The 17,091-nt window shown below is 44.8% G+C and overlaps 3 non-coding genes across 3 annotated transcripts; 2 read left to right on the plus strand and 1 right to left on the minus strand.

Moving 5' to 3' along the window:
- Nucleotides 1-3,567: 3,567 nt before the first annotated feature.
- trnak-cuu (transfer RNA lysine (anticodon CUU)) lies at nt 3,568-3,640 on the minus strand. The gene has a single exon. It is a non-coding gene; the product is annotated as a tRNA-Lys (tRNA).
- A 698-nt stretch (nt 3,641-4,338) lies between these two features.
- Nucleotides 4,339-4,420, plus strand: trnas-uga (transfer RNA serine (anticodon UGA)). The gene has a single exon. It is a non-coding gene; the product is annotated as a tRNA-Ser (tRNA).
- An 8,793-nt stretch (nt 4,421-13,213) lies between these two features.
- trnas-gcu (transfer RNA serine (anticodon GCU)) lies at nt 13,214-13,295 on the plus strand. The gene has a single exon. It is a non-coding gene; the product is annotated as a tRNA-Ser (tRNA).
- Nucleotides 13,296-17,091: the final 3,796 nt, after the last annotated feature.

The raw sequence follows: 17,091 nt of genomic DNA on the forward strand, positions 1-17,091 counted from the left end.
AAATTCTTTCCTTAAATTTCTAAACCTTAGTCTGTAAGCTTCAGGCACTCGCTCAGCTGCCTTAAGATGGGTTTCTTCACCTGCTCATACGTTCCAGATTCCACCTCCGGTCGTGATGCAAACACTTCACTAGCTCTACCTACCAGCTTTGTTTGAATCAGTAACGCCCACATGTCCTGTGGCCATTTCATTTGTTTAGCTACCTTCTGAAATGAAATGAAAAAGGCTTCCACTTCCTTCTCGTCAAACCGTGGCAGTGCTTGGACATATTTAAATAGTTTCCCACCAAGCCTTCGACTATGACGCGCTTTCACACTATCCTCATCACTATCATCCAGCTGTACGTTTCCCTTTACGTCTGCCAATGTTAACTGATTGTCATGTTTCATGGCCATTTTCTGAAGTTCAAACTCGCTCTCTTTATCTTTTTCCCTCCTCTGTATTTCCATTTCTTTTTCTTTTTCTTCTGCTAGGACTATTCTTTCTTTTCGCCTTTCTGCTCTCTACTTTTCTTTTTCCTCTCTCTCTCTCTTTCTCTTTCTTTTTCCTCTCTCTCCCTCTCGTATTCAAGCCGCTTTCATTCTTTCTCCTGTTCCATTTGTTAAATTTGCAACTGAATTTTTGCCATTTCCAATGAGTCAAACTCTATCGCATGCAACTTTAAATGCTTAACCACCGCCATAATTACTTCATCTTTTCGCATTTTGTCAGGTAAGGTTAACTGCAATGTTCTTGCCAAATCTAACAGTCTGCTGTTCGTTTCTGCCCGTAAAGTACTTCGTGTGACATTCTCCACCCACAAAAACTTCTGAGCCTCTGAAAGAACCATTGTTCACAACACTCTCCCCACGTAAACTAAAATACCACACCGGAAAAGGAACAATCCTTCACTGTCTTTAAGTTCACAAAAGCCAATCCAATAGATAGACTTTTATCCTGGACGAGCCCCCAATTTCTATGGGTGAGGCGTTTTCAGAACCCCAAAATGTATCATGGAGTTCAACCAACCTCTCCCTTTAATGGATTTGTTGCTTTTCCTGGCACACGGCTTTTTCCCTTGGTGTATTATTATTATACAATTATGGACTCGTGGGCTTTTAAACACAAAGCACTGTTTATTCCATGAACTCAACTTAACATCTTAAATAAACATTGGATCTCTTAACGCCCCTTACTTCAAAGATAACTCAGAAAATATCGCAACAGAAACAATTCCTTAAAATGTTCCTTCAAACTTCCAAGAGACTTAACACCTTTAAACAGAATCACATCAGGTTGAAGGCTTTACAATTATCAGTTTAAATCACCCAAATGATCCAGAGATGGTCTTTTATGTCAGAGATCCAGCACCCTGCAAACGAAGACACTCCCAATCTCTTTTCAAACTTGCAGCTCTCTGGAAACACACAGACACACACAAACTGCTTTTTAAACTGAAAGTAAAAAGCTGCAAAATGGCTGACCTAAAGCCCAGCTCCACCCACTCTCTGACATCACTGTTTTCTTAAATGTGCATTGCTTAAACTTACATGTCTTAAATGTACACTCACATGACAGTGCACTATGCAACCATGTGATTTATCTACCTCCTGCATCTGATTCGTCATTGTTTGCGATACGACCTACCGCAGTGGTATCATCCACAAACTTATAGCTTGAGTTGGAGCTAAATCCTGCCACACAGGATATGCCTCCATATTCAGCGGGTCCGACAATGACAAGACTGAAGAACGATCACTCGTCTATCAAATCAGTGAGGTTTGCCTCACTGTGAGACAAGATTAGCAGAAGCAAAACCAAATTAATTAGATAGAGATCACACGGTTATACTCGACTTGAAACATGAAAACCCCGCCATCTCACAATTCCCGTTCCAGCCTCCCCGAACCGGCGCCGGAATGTGGCGACTCCGGGCTTTTCACAGTAACTTGATTGAAGCCTACTTGTGACAATAAGAGATTATTAGTATTATTATTATTGATCCTCGCCTGAAGTATGGTGATCCTCAGGTTAAATCACCACCAGTCAGATCTTAGACTCAAAGGGCCTATGGTCATCAGGGACTAGAGCGACTTAATTTATTTTAGAACTGGATCAATGTATGTCATTTCCAGGATGTGACTTCACTCAAGACTGGCCAAATGACTGACATCCGGGAAATTAACGACCATTGAGGAGTTACCGCTACCTGAGGCTTGGTGGGATTGCTGGTTTTAAAGGTTCATCGTGAAATCTAGAGATAAAATGCCGGGAAAGTGGACATGAGTATTATCATGAGATCATTAAAATGTAAAAGGAGGCCATTCTTCCAATGGACTCGGCAACGATATTCTGAAAGAGCCTCTGTGTCTCCATCACATCCCTGTAACACCACCCAACTTTCTGAACACTAAGGGGCAATTTAGCATGGACAGTCTACCTAACGCGCACACATTTGGACTGTGCGAGGAAATCGCAGCACCCGGAGGGAACCCACACAGACACGGAGAGAAAGTGCAAACTCCACACAGTCAGTGACCAAAAGCTGGAATTGAACCCGGATCGCTGGCTCTGTGAGGTAACCACTGTGATAATATGCCACCGTATAAGGCCATAACACGTCATATATCAGATCAAGCATGATCTCATTGAAATGCGGAGCATATTCGATGGGCTGAATGGCATACTTCTGCTCCTACGTCTTATACCCTGATATTGTGTAAATCTGTTCCTGTTCTTGGGTAAAACCCTTGTTAAACCAACACAGACGCCGCATGTCGTCTGCATCTGATTATCTGGCGCAGAGAAGGTGATTGTGGAATACATGTTGTACCCATCAAACTCTGCTACTCACCTGACTGAGATGTGTTCTGTCTCTGTAAATCACAGGTAGTATTCGCGAGTGGAGGGAACACTCTGCACCTCAGTCTCAATAGTTTGTGAGAGCAGGATTCCTTCATTATGAGTCAATGTCTGGGACTGTATGTGAGGGTGGGTTTCAGTCTCTATCAGACATTGGTACTGAATGTCAGTTTGGAAATGTTTCTGTATCTATCAATCACAATTACTGTTTGGGAAAAGTGAGATTAATACATAACAGCAGCACTGCTGTAACAGACAGAGAAAGATACACAAAAAATCACGAAGAGACTATCAGGACACACATACAATGACACACACACAGAAAAGGTGCCGAGATGGAGAAACTGTTTTTTTAGGAAAATGTGTTTTCTGCTGCACACAGAGAGACCCTGTTTGTAAAATTATATCTTGCTGTGTAACTGAGCTCTCTGCTGTGTAGCCGTGCTCTCTGCCATGGAACCGTGACACTGCCGGTGACAGATCTTCACTGTAGTTGTGTCAAATCATTATCTGTTGTGTAATGTGTTCCCAGTTGTGGAAGTAAGATCCGTCGGAAGCAGAACCTTTCTGCGCCGTTTCTGAGACGAAATTTTAATTACATATTTATTAAATTTTGTCACGAGGTTCGTTTAGACCTCTGGATTCCCAGTCAAGGGACATAACCTTGTGTTCCTGTTATGAAGACAGTTCATTCAGCATCAATATTTTCAGATAATAACAAGAAAGCGCCCAACGTGGGGCTCGAACCCACGACCCTGGGATTAAGAGTCCCATGCTCTACCGACTGAGCTAGCCGGGCTGCTGGTGCACTGTCTATTAAACCTCTTCTTGAAGAGAGTTGCTGCGGTGCTCATTCGGAAGGTCAGTGCTGACTTGTTGGGCCGAATGGCCTACTTCTGAGCTGGATATTCTACGATTCTGTGATACAAGCATGTTGATGCGGTGAAGACGTTCTGCCCACTCCTGATACCATGTAGGAATGCTGGTCTCTCAATGACTGACGACCAATGACATGTAATAAAAAATAACTGACTTAATAATTGAGCAGCACCTCCTGGCTTGTGCTCTGACCGCGATCCGGGGAACTGCCGGAATCCCGACACGTGACCATTTTAGTTGCGTCATCAGGTGACCGTTCGGCCTGCACAGGTCTCCTTCTGTGCTGTAATTTCTAGATTTCATCATTTAAATTTTCTTCCAGACTGTAAAGTGTGGTCCTGTTCCATTTGAATTTCTAATATATTTCCAATGTAACTGATGTTGTTCCACAATCTATTTAATCGGTGGAATTGTGCGTTTAGGGAGCTGAGGTTTTCGAGTCTCTCAAGGCCTCTCTCCAAATCCAATGGTCATTTTCCACGAAGATTCAACCTCTCCTCACATAAACATCGGGGCCCCGTTGATCGTTTGAATGCAATAACTTCCTGGAGTGATTCCAGGCTGGTTTTAGAATGTATTCTATCGACCAAATTACTAATGAATGGCACACTAGACGCAGCTGCGATGGCCGAGTGGTTAAGGCGTTAGACTTGAAATCCCGTGGGGCTTCCCCACGCTGGTTCGAACTCTGTTCGCAGCGACTGTGTTTCGAAGTGTTTGCGAAACTCCCCGCGCAAACCACTGACTCGAGAATGAATTGGAATGTTTGTAAATGAACGGTTTGAGTCAGTCAGATGTTCAGCATTTGTTTTGGAAACTGAACGAAATATAAAGAAGCTCGCACTCAAAACAACAATCAATAAATAATAACGTTTCCTGCAACGTTTGGAAGGAGAAGCAGCAACGGCAGCGAATGGAAACGTGGTTCGGTTTCATTCAGCTGAATGTTTTTTTGGGTAAAAAGATCGTGTTAGAAATTGAACATATTTTATCTCTCTATCTGTTTCTTTGTTTCTTTCTCTCTCCCTCACTCACTGTTTTTGTGCTTCTCCGGAGACTGATTGGATACAGTGAAACTCAGCCCTATTTCATCCCAACTCTTTTGGACGAATACATCCTGGCGATGGGCGGTCCTGAATCAGTGGAAGAATCGACAAACTATTCCATTCTTGGCTCTGTGAGAAGTTCCATTCCTGGTTGTGAGGTGGTTCTGGGATAAAGGGATCGAGAGAGAACGAAGTGACTGCAGTCTGACTCTTACTCTGAAAACCAGTTAGTGCGCCCTTGTACAAAGTGGATGTGTCTGAGAACAGGAGGAAAGCAGATCATGGGCCTGTGATTGATTTAATTGAGCCAGACCTTGAAAAGTGAAGCAAACTTCTAACTAGTCGGTGCCTGTCTGAGAACTGGTAAGGAATTACGGCTGATATTGAAACGGTTCATCTTTAATTAGTTACAGCAAATCGATTCTTTCAGAGGTCATGGTGTATTGTTTTCAGAGTCACTGTCATAGTTTCTTAAAATATGATTTGTGCTTGTTTTTGTTTTGTTCAGTAATTTGGGGAATCTATTTGGAGCGGGTGCAGTTGGTCAGTATCTGTGCCTCTTGCTTGGCAGCTCCCCGGGAAGCAGCAGCTCCATTCCTATCGAGATCTGTGGACACAATCAGGAGACCCAAACTATTGCGCACTGCTGCCATCTCCTGGCTGAAAGCAAGTTGTGCAACAAGTTAACGAGGTATTCGTGATACGTTTCAATTGGAGCAAAATAACATTAACATGGTTAATATTATCACTGTAGTAATCACATTAAAATCCCCAGATATCTGATTTCCGACTGAGCGATCTGTTCATCCCGATTTATCGGAAAATGAAGGATTCCCATTACAGCCGTATTGGTTACAAGAATATCCAATCTCTGATTTAATACATTCTCCCGCTTCATTGTTTGTGTATTCGTTCTATAAATACAGGCAAAGCTTGAAGAAATCAGTAACAGAGTAATCAATGTTCCCGGAGAGATGAAACTGCCGCCCCGAACTTCATTTTATGAAGGTGATTCCAGTCACTCCCCACTTTCCCATCAGAACAACGTCACAGAAGAAATCACATCCCCTTCACAGAATAACCATTCAGCACGAAAGTAAATTATCTGAACTATGCTGACCAGAATCAGTGTGCTCAAACGTGTGTTCTTGTTGAAAGAAAAAATGAGGAAGTGAATAGCTGTGTGGCTACCGCAGGGCAGTAATGTTGTAGCTCCTGGTTTAAGGAGCAGAGTGCCGCAGCGGATGCGTGTTGGGTCATTAGCCCGAGGTCGAGGAATCGAGGCTATTCTCTGCTATTTACATCCTCCCTGACACGTAAAGTAAAAATAACGCACGTTCCTGTTTGCTTTGCAGCAAATACCGATCAGAAACTTTCTTGCAGTCTCATCCCGACATTAAACCCAGGATAAAGCAGGCAGCATGACACATTACAACATTGTAAAGCTCACACAGAGGGAACCACAGAGAAAATGCTTTCAAGTCTCAGCAAGACTGACCAGATCTGTCGGGAGAGAAAAGAGTTAACGTTTCGAGTCCAGATGACACTTTGTCAAAGCTGGACCGGATACGATATCCAGTAGTACCCCACAAAGGGGCAATATAGATATATAACGATATCCATTAATAACTCACATGGGGCATATAAGGAAATAAAGCTTTATCGAGCAACAAATCACAATAGAAACTAAGTTCCCATCTTCCCCTCTCGGGCGGATATGAACAATCGAACCTGCCTGACTATTTCCAAGAGAAGACGAATTTTACCCGGAGTCCTGGGATCAATATTAATTCCTCAACCAAAGTCACTGAAGCAGATTATCGAGTCATTAACTGCGCTTTTGCCTGTGTGGTCTTGCTGTGCGTATTTAAGCGGGAATCTCATGTCCTGAGACCAACGCTTTATCATTGAAAGGAAGGTATTGGACATTCGTGAGGTTGAAAATCTCGCTGGAGAAAATTAACCTCGTGGGGGAAAGGTCAATATCAGGAGTGGGATTCGCACCCACGCTTCCAGAAGGGACTGCGACCTGAACCTTTGACCGCTCGGTCACCCTGATGCGTTGTCGCCGAAACTAAGATCCGTGCACACATCGGCTCAAATTCTATCTTCATCGTCATTCCATTTCAAACAAGATATGCTTATCCTACTTTTGAACACCAGCCAGAGTCCTGTATCTGAGCGTCATCCTTGTCCAGGCCGCTGAGGGTTAAGGAGCTCCTCATTGCTGCATTGATCAGTTTGCTCCAATCAACCAGGAACGAATTCCCGCTCTACCTGTTCCTCACTCGAAGATATTGAAAGCCTAAGATCTGAGCGACGTGAAGTATCCAATTGGAGAGTTGCTTCCTGACGACTGCATTCTCTCTCCACAGCTGCTCCCGGTGCTGCTTTCACAGACAAGTAGCCGAAGAATCCCTCCTTTTTCCAAACAGGAGAACGTTCATCCAGGAGAGGCGCCAGAAGAGTGTTCTGGGAGAAGTCAACTTTGTCACCTCGACTATACTGTGGGTAGCTGAAGAACAGGTGTCAAAGAGCGGATCAGACTGTAAGCAAAACGTTGATACTAATAAAGAAAAAGGTAGATGTGCTGCTGACTAATAGCGACTTGTTTTCGTTTGGTGTGATTGAGAATATATATAGCAGAGAGTGGTTTCGATCCATCGACCACTGGGTTATGGGCCGCTGCTCCACGCTGCTCGTGCTTGACCCTGTCCGGGGTCGGACTTGAGGCAATGTTTGAAGAAATCAATAACAGCGTGATCAATGTTCCCAGAGAGGTGAAACTGCCGCCCCGAACTTCATTCTATGAAGGTGATTCCAGTCACTCCCCACTTTATCATCAGAACAACGTCACACAAGAAATCACATCACCTTCACAGAACAACATTCAGAACGCAAGTAAATTATCTGAAATATGCTGACCAGAATTACTGTGCTCAAACGTGTGTTCTAGTTGAAAGAAAAAAAATGAGGAAGTGAATACCTGTGTGGCTACCGCAGGGCAGTAAAATCGTAGCTCCTGGTTTAAGGAGCAGAGTGCCGCAGCGGAAGCGTGCTGGGCCATTAGCCCGAGGTCGAGGAATCGAGGTAGTTCTCTGCTATTTACATTCTCCCTGACACAAAAAGAAAACATAACACACGTTCCTGTTTGCTTTGCAGCAAATACCTATCAGAAACATTCTTGCAGTCTCATCCCGACATTAGTCCCAAGAATGAAGGAGACAGCATGACGCAGTACAACATTGTAAAGCTCACACATAGGGAACCACAGAGAAAATGCCTTAAAGTCTCAGCAGATCTGACATCATCTGTAGGGAGAGGAAAGAGCAAACGTTTCGAGTCCAGGTGACCATTTGTCAAAGCTGGACTGGAAACGTTATCCAATAGTACCCAACAGAGGGGCAATGTAGAGAAATAACGATATCCAGTAATACCTCACAGGGGGCCAATAAGGAAATAAAGTTTTATCCAGCAGTAAATCACAATAGAAACCGAGTTTCCAACTTCCCCTCTCAGACGGATGTAATCACTCCAACCAGCCAGACTATTTACAAGAAGATAAGACGAATTTTACCCGGAGTCCTGTGCTCAATATTAATTCCTCAACCAGAGTCACTGAAGCAGATTATCGAGGCATTAACTGCGCTTTTGCCTGTGTGGTCTTGCTGTGCGTATTTAAACAAGAATCTCATGTCCTGAGACCAACGCTTTTCCACTGAAAGGGAGGTATTGGATCTTCCTGATGTTGAAAATCTTGCTGGAGAAATTTAACCTCACGGAGAAAAAAGGCAATATCAGTTGTGGGAGTCAAACCCACGCCTCTAGTAGAGACTTCGATCTAAACGCAGCAACTTAGACCACTCGGCTGTCGTCCAAACTAAGATCCACTCGCAAAGCGACATAAATTCTATCTTCATCGTCATTTCATTTCAAACAATAGATGCTTTCCCTACTTTTAATCCCTAGCCAGAGCCCTTATCTGAGTGCCATCCTTATCCAACCCGCTGGGGGTGAAGGAGCTTCTCATTGCTGCATTGAACAGTTTGCTCCAATCAACAAGAACCGAATTCCCGCTCTACCTCTTCCTCACACGAAGCTATTGAGAGTCTAAGATCTGAGCGACGTGAAGTGTACAAATGGAGAGTTGCATTCTGGCGACTGCAATCTCTCTCCACAGCTGCTTCCGGTACTGCTTTCACGGACAAGTAGCCGAAGAACCCCTCCAGTGTCCAATCAGGTGAACGTTCATCCACTAGAGGAGCCAGAAGAATGTTCTGGGAGAACTCAACTTAGTCTCCTCGACTGTACTGTGGGTAGCTGAAGAACCGGTGCCAAAGAGCGGATCAGACTGAAAGCAAAACTTTGATACTAATAAAGAAAAAGGCAGATGTGCTGCTGACATATAGCAACTTGTTTCCGTTTCGTGTGAGTGAGAATATAAATAGCAGAGGATGGTTTAGATCCATCGACCTCTGGGTTTGGGGTCCAGCACACGTCCGCTGCGCCACTTTGCTCGTAGTTGTCTTCTCTGGGGTCGGACTTGAAGCAAAGCTTGAAGAAATCAGTAAGAGCGTGATCAATGTTCCCAGAGAGGTGAAACTGCCGTCCCGAACTTCCTTCTATGAAGATGATTCCAGTCATTCCCCAGTTTCTCATCAGAACAACGTCACAGAATAAATCACATCCCCTTCACAGAACAACCGTTCAGCACGAAAGTAAATTAACTGAACTATGCTGACCAGAATCAGTGTGCTCAAACGTGTATTCTTGTTGAAAGAACAAATGCGGAAGTGAATAGTTGTGTGGCTACAGCCAGGCAGTAATGTTGTAGCTCCTGGTTTAAGGAGCAGAGTGCCGCAGCGGAAGCGTGCTGGGCCATTAGCCCGAGGTCGAGGAATCGAGGCTATTCTCTGCTATTTACATTCTACCTCACAGCAAAAGTAAACATCACGCACGTTCCTGTTTGCTTTGCAGCAAATACCTTTCAGAATCCTTCTTGCAGTCTCGTCCTAGGAATGAAGGAGACAGCATGACACAGTACAATGTTGCATAGCTCACACAGAGGGAACCACAGATAAAATGCTTTAAAGTCTCTGCTCAATTGATCCTCAAGATAAACACTTCCAAATTCCACCAATTCCATTGGGAAATGCATGAATATAGATTGTTTAAATTTTACATACTCCGAACACCTCTCCGTCCACCCGATCACATTCTATCACCGACAGTTCATGTGAATCTCCCGCGCTCTGTTGCGGTTCTGTGTCGTGGCCAGTAGCTGTCAACACACTGTGGTAGAGCAAAGTTCACAGATTAGAGTGAGACACAACTGATAAAAATTGTTTTTATTATATTAAAGTTGGGACGGCGGGATTTCGAAGAAGATAATATGTGGTGATGATCTTTTCTTATATTTTGGTTGTGTTGAATCCGTCAACATGTTGTATGTGGGAGTGACGTGCATTCTCTCTGCCCTTCTCTGGTCCCGTTTGTAAATGGGGGATTCCTGTCACTCTCGGGTAATGTGTGAGAGTGTAAGAGACATTCTGAACCTGTCAGTCTTCGTCACTATATGTGCCTCTGGATACGTTGTCAATGGAACCGCACCGTGACACCAGTTCTTCGGCGACCCACAGTACAGTTGAGGTTACCGGGATGACGTCTCCCATAATTCTCCTCACCCACCTCTCCAGAATGAACTTCCGCCTGTTTGTAGACTGGAGGGGTTCTTTGGCTACTTGCCTGTAATAAGATCGCATATTAAAATTCCATTGAAGTAAATGAGTTGTATCATGTGGTTAAGGAGACGCACAATAATCCATTGTACTCTGCACACGTGGATTCAAATCCCATCCTCGTCTGTAATGTGTCTGTTGTGTCTCTGTTTGGTCCACTTCATGAGCATGAAGTACAAATGCTGTGATTTTTTGCTTTGGTTCACGGGCTTGGCGGGTGGTGAATTCGACGAACACTGTCCATGTTGAAACCACATTATAAAAAGGTTAGAAAGCTACTTATTTCACTCCCTGACCTAATTGCGTATAAATTCTGAGTTAGAAACAGTTCCGTCCTCTCAGTTTGAAACTCACAAAGTCGCGCAAAAAGTAAGTTCATAAAATAAAGAAGCAGTCTTCAGCCATTAGACCCATCGAGTCTGCCCAGCCATTCTATTATGGCTGATATATTCCCCATCTGCGACCTACAATGTTACAGACGAAGAGGTCGATTGCGTTATCAGCAGGAACACCTTCTCCCTAGAACGCATGACCTCGGAGCGGGAGTCGGCAATTTAGCCTCCTGAGCCTAACACCTCCCATGTGATGTTGGCTGATCCCATCCTGGCCTCAACTCCACCGTCTTCCCGTTCTCCGTATCCCTTGAACTCCTTACCAATAAAATCTCTCTACCTCCTCCTTAAACTTACTCACTCTCCCTCCATCCAACGCAATCTGGGGTACCGAATTCCACGGAATCATAAACCCTTTGGGATAAGTAGTTTTTCCTCAATTCTTTTTTAAAATTGCAATCTGTTATTCTAAGAGCATGACCTCTCGTTTTAGAATGCCCCACAAGAGGAAGCAACAGCCCCATGTCAACTTTTTACATACCTTTTGGTACCTTGAACATCTCAATTAGATAATTACGCATACATTCTGAGTGAGAAACTGTGGACCAGTCTTCCTCAGTTTAAAACTCACGATGTCGCACAATAACATCCAATTCAACTATTAGATCGATGACCAGGAATCGAACTGGGACAACTGCTTGGAAGAAAACTTTGCTCACCACTCTCCCACCATCGCTGCATTTCCAATTTTGAACACCAGGTGAATAGAAGGAAGCAGATACATTCCATCAGTTCATGGATGCAAAACGAATTAAAACCTGTTGACATGTGCAGTTGTGGGACGAGGTGGCCGAGTGGTTAAGGCGATGGGCTGCTAATCCATTGTACTCTACATACGTGTATTCGAATTCCATTCTCGTTGATTTTAAATCCACTTTTCTCGGACGTGGGCCTTATTTTTCCTTGATGGATCTGCAATCACTGATGTGACAATCTATTCCAAGTTGTCAGGCCAGATTGCAGCGAGTTGGGTTAGAGGACGGAGGAACGAAGGCAGACGGGTTTGGGGCTTAACCGTTATTTGACACCAGTTCTTCTTCGGCTATCCACAGTACAGTCGAGGATACCGGGTTGACTTCTCCCATAATTACCTTCTGCCACCTCTCCTGGATGAACATCCTCCTGTTTGTGCACTGGAGGGTTGCTTCGGTCACTTGTCTGTGAGAAGGTCAGACATTAAAGTTCCATGAAGTAAGGAGTTGTACCACGTGGTTAAGGGGATGCACAAGAAACCTTTGTGCTCTGCGCACTTGAGTTCGAATCCAATCCTCATCTGTAACGTATCTGTTGTGTCTCTGTTTGATCCACTTCATGAGGGTGACGGAAAAATGCTGTGATTTTTAGTGTTTGGGACTTGGGGTTGTGAATAATCGAACACTTTGCATATTGAAACCACTTTAGAAAATGACGAGAAAGTTACTTAATTCACTCCCCCCCATAATTGCGCACACATTCTGAGCTGGAAACTATTTCTTTCCCTCAGTTAGAAAGTCATGAAGCCGCGCAAACGATAGATTCTTCAGATATGTGAGCAGTGTTACGCCATTCGACCCATCGAGTCTGCCCGCCATTCGATCATGACTGAAATGTTCATCATCTGCTACCTGAAATGTTACGGAACAAGAGGTCGATTGAGATATCAGCCAGAACACCTCGCTCCCGAGAACACATAACATTGGAGCTGGGATGTGCAATTCAGCCTCTTGGGCGTAAAACCTTCCATGTGATCTTGCCTGATCAAACATAATGGCCTCAACACCACCGTCCTGCCCGTTCTCCTGAACCCTTCAACTCATTACCAATAAATGTCTCTCTAAGTCCTCCTTAACTTTCTCACTGTCCCTACATCCACCACACTCTGAGGAAGTGAATTCCACAGAATTAAAACCCTTTGGGAGAAGTAGTTTTTCTTTAAATCTTTTGTAAATTTGCAGCCTCATATTCTAAGATGATGACCTCTCGTTTTAGACTGACCCACAACAGGTAACATCAACTCCACGTCTACAATATCTACACCTTTTCGCAAGTTAAACACCTCACTTAGATAATCCGTATAAATTCTGAATGAGAAACAGTTGACCAGTCTTCCTCAGTTTGAAACTCAGGATGTCGCGCAAAAACATCCGATTCAACTACTACTGCGATGGCCGGGAATCGAAACGGAGTCAACGGTTTCAAAAGAAGTGATGCTCACCACTATACCACCACCACTGCAATTCCCACTGTTGAACACCTGGTTGAATAGAAAGAGGCAAATAATTTCCATCAGTTCATGGGTGCAAAACGAATTAAGACGTATTGCCGTAAAAAATTGTGCGACGAGGTGGCCGAGTGGTTAAGGCGATGGACTGCTAATCCATTGTACTCTGCACACGTGGGTTCGAATCCTATCTTCGTCGATTTTTCGCCCATTGTTTCTCGGAAGTGGGATTCATTTTACACGATGGATCTGCAATCACTGATGTGACAAACTATTCCAAGTTGTCAGGCCACTTGCATCGAGTTGGGTTAGAGGAGGGACGAACGGAAGTACGAACGGAGGCAGACGTGTTTGGGGCTTAACCCCACATTGCCACCAATTCTTCTTCGGCTACCCACTGTGCAGTCGAGGTTACCGTATTCACTTCTCCCATTATTACCTTCTGCCACCTCTCGTGGATGAACGTCCTCCTGATTGTACATTGGTGGGGTGCTTCGGCTACTTATCTGTGACAAGATCAGATATTAAAGTTACATGAAGTAAAGGGGTTGTACCACGTGGTTAAGGTGATGCACAATAATCCATTGTACTCTGCACACGTGGAATCAAATCCTATTCTTGTCTGTAACGTGTCTGTTGTATCTCTGTTTCGTCCACTTCATGAGGATATAGAAAAAAGGCTGTGAGTTTTAGCTTTTGTTTCAGGGCTTGGCGGGCGGTGAACAGTCGAACACTGTCCATGGTGAAACCAAATAATAAAAAGCTGAGAAAGTTACTTTTCACTCCCTGCCCTAATTGCGCATAAATTCGTAGTGGAAAATGTTCCTTCCCCTCAGTTTGAAACTCACGAAGTCGCGCAAAACGTAAGTTCATAAAATATAGGAGCAGAATTAAGCCATTAGACCCATCGAGTCTGCCCCGCCATTCTATCACGGTTGATGTGTTCCTCATCTGTTACCTACAGTGTTACAGATGAAGAGGGCGATTGATCTCAGTTAGAATACGTCCTCACGACAACACATCACCTAGGAGCGGGAGAAGGCAATTTAGCCTCCTGAGCCTAACACCTTCCATGAGATCTTGGCTAATCCCATACTGGCCGCAACTCCACCCGTTCTCCATAACCCTTCCACTCAATACCAACAAAAATCTCTCGACCTCCTCCTTAAATTTATTCACTGTACCTGCATCCACCGCACTCTGGGGTAGCGAATTCCACAGAATCACAAGCCTTTAGAGGCTAGATTCACAGTATAAAAGTGATCCCCTACAGTGCAGACTTTGTTTGCACTGAGTGCTGAATTTGGTGCATTTGAGTGCTATAGTGAGAGTTTGGTGACTGAGTAAGTGCTGAATTTGGTGCATTTGAGTGCTAGAGTGAGAGTTTGGTGACTGAGGGAGTTAGGTGAGGAGGGAGTAAGGTGCTCCTTTCATTTTCTTTCCTACATTTCCACAAAGAGTTGGAAGAGAGCCAGGAGTTTACAGAGAGTGCAGCTGACTGGGAGTCGGAGGGCGGAGATCCAGTTGGTCCACAGGGCAGCTATATTCTGTAAGGTAAGAGGGGATGGAGGCTAGGCCAGTTGCATGCTCCTCCTGTAGGATGTGGGTGGTGAGCGATACCACCGGTGTCCCTGCTGACTATACCTGCGGGAAGTGCACCCAACTCCAGCTCCTCAAAGACCGTGTTAGGGAACTGGAGCTGAAGCTGGATGAACTTCGGATCATCCGAGAGGCAGAGGGGGTGATAGAGAAGAGTTACATGGAGGTAACCACACCCAATGTACAGGACAAGAATAGCTGGGTTAGAGTCAGGGGAAAGAAAAAAAAAAGCAGACAGTGCAGGGATTCCTCGTGGCCGTTCCCTTTCAAAACAAGTATACCGTTTTGGACGCTGTTGGCGGGGATGACCAACCGGGGGAAGGCCCTAGCGGCCAGGTCTCTGGCACTGAGTCTGGCTCTGGGGCTCAGAAGGGAAGGGGGAAGAATAGAAAAGCAATAGTTGTAGGAGATTCAATGGTTAGTGGAATAGATAGGAGATTCTGTGGTCGCGAGCGAGACTCGCAGAAGGTATGTTGCCTCCCGGGTACCAGGGCCAGGGATGTCTCGGATCGTGTCTTCAGGATCCGTAAGGGGGAGGGGGAGCAGCCAGAAGTCGTGGTGCAAATTGGTACCAACGACATAGGTAGGAAAAGGGGTGTGGAGGCAATAAATGAGTTTAGGGAGTTAGGGTGGAAGTTAAAAGCCAGGACAGACAGAGTTGTCATCTCTGGTTTGTTGCCGGTGCCACGTGATAGCGAGGCTAGGAACAGGGAGAGGGTGCAGCTGAACACGTGGCTGCAGGAATGGTGTAGGAGGGAGGACTTCAGGTATTTGGATAATTGGAGCGCATTCTGGGGAAGGTGGGACCTGTACAAGCAGGACGGGTTGCATCTGAACCAGAGGGGCACTAATATCCTGGGAGGGAGATTTTCTAGTACTCTTCGGGAGGGTTTAAACTAATTTAGCAGGGTAATGACAACCGGATTTGTAGTCCAGCAACTAAGGTAGCCGATATTCAGGACGCCAAAGCGTGTCATGAGGCAGTGGGGAAGGGAACACTGACAAAGGAGAGTACTTGAAGGCACGGAGATGGGTTGAAGTGTGTATACTTCAACGCAAGAAGCATCAGGAATAAGGTGGGTGAACTTATGGCATGGATCGGTACTCGGGACTACGATGTGGTGGCCATAACGGAAACTTGGATAGAAGAGGGGCGTAAATGGTTGTTGGAGGTCCCTGGTTATAGATGTTTCAATAAGATTAGGGAGGGTTGTAAAAGAGGTGGTGTTGGGGGTGGCATTGTTAATTAGAGATAGTATAACAGCTGCAGAAAGGCAGTTCGAGGAGTATCAGCCTACTGAGGTAGCATGGGTTGAATTCAGAAATAGGAAAGGAGCAGTCACCTTGTTAGGAGTTTTCTATAGGCCCCCCAATAGTAGCAGAGATGTGGAGGAACAGATTGGGAAACAGATTTTGGAAAGGTGCAGAAGTCACAGGGTAGTAGTCATGGGTGACTTCAACTTCCCAAACATTATGTGGAAACTCTTTAGATCAAAATAGTTTGAATGGGGTGGTGTTTGTGCAGTGTGTCCAGGAAGCTTTTCTAACACAATATGTAGATTGTCCGACCAGAGGAGGGGCAATATTGGATTTAGTACTTGGTAATGAACCAGGGCAAGTGATAGATTTGTTAGTGGGGGAGCATTTTGGAGATAGTGACCACAATTCTGTGACTTTCACTTTAGTAATGGGGAGGGATAGGTGCGTGCAACAGGGCAAGTTTTACAATTGGGGGAAGGGTCAATACGATTTTGTCAGACAAGAATTGAAGTGCATAAGTTGGGAACATAGGCTGTCAGGGAAGGACACAAGTGAAATGTGGAACTTGTTCAAGGAACAGGTACTACGTGTCCTTGATATGTATGTCCCTGTCAGGCAGGGAAGAGATGGTCGAGTGAGGGAACCATGGTTGACAAGAGAGGTTGAATATCTTGTTAAGAGGAAAAAGGAGACTTATGTAAGGCTGAGGAAACAAGGTTGAGACAGGGCGTTGGAGGGATACAAGGTAGCCAGGAGGGAACTGAAGAAAGGGATTAGGAGAGCAAAGAGAGGGCATGAACAATCTTTGGCGGGTAGGATCAAGGAAAACCCCAAGGCCTTTTGTACATATGTGAGAAATATGAGAATGACTAGAGCGAGGGTAGGTCCGATCAAGGACAGTAGCGGGAGATTGTGTATTGAATCTGAAGAGATAGGAGAGGTCTTGAACGAGTACTTTTCTTCTGTATTTACAAATGAGAGGGGCCATATTGTTGGAGAGGACAGTGTGAAACAGACTGGTAAGCTCGAGGAAATACTTGTTAGGAAGGAAGATGTGTTGGGCATTTTGAAAAACTTGAGGATAGACAAGTCCCCCGGGCCTGACGGGATATATCCAAGGATTCTATGGGAAGCAA

This window comes from Scyliorhinus torazame, chromosome 24, assembly GCF_047496885.1.
Source record: "Scyliorhinus torazame isolate Kashiwa2021f chromosome 24, sScyTor2.1, whole genome shotgun sequence".
NCBI classification, from domain to species: domain Eukaryota; kingdom Metazoa; phylum Chordata; class Chondrichthyes; order Carcharhiniformes; family Scyliorhinidae; genus Scyliorhinus; species Scyliorhinus torazame.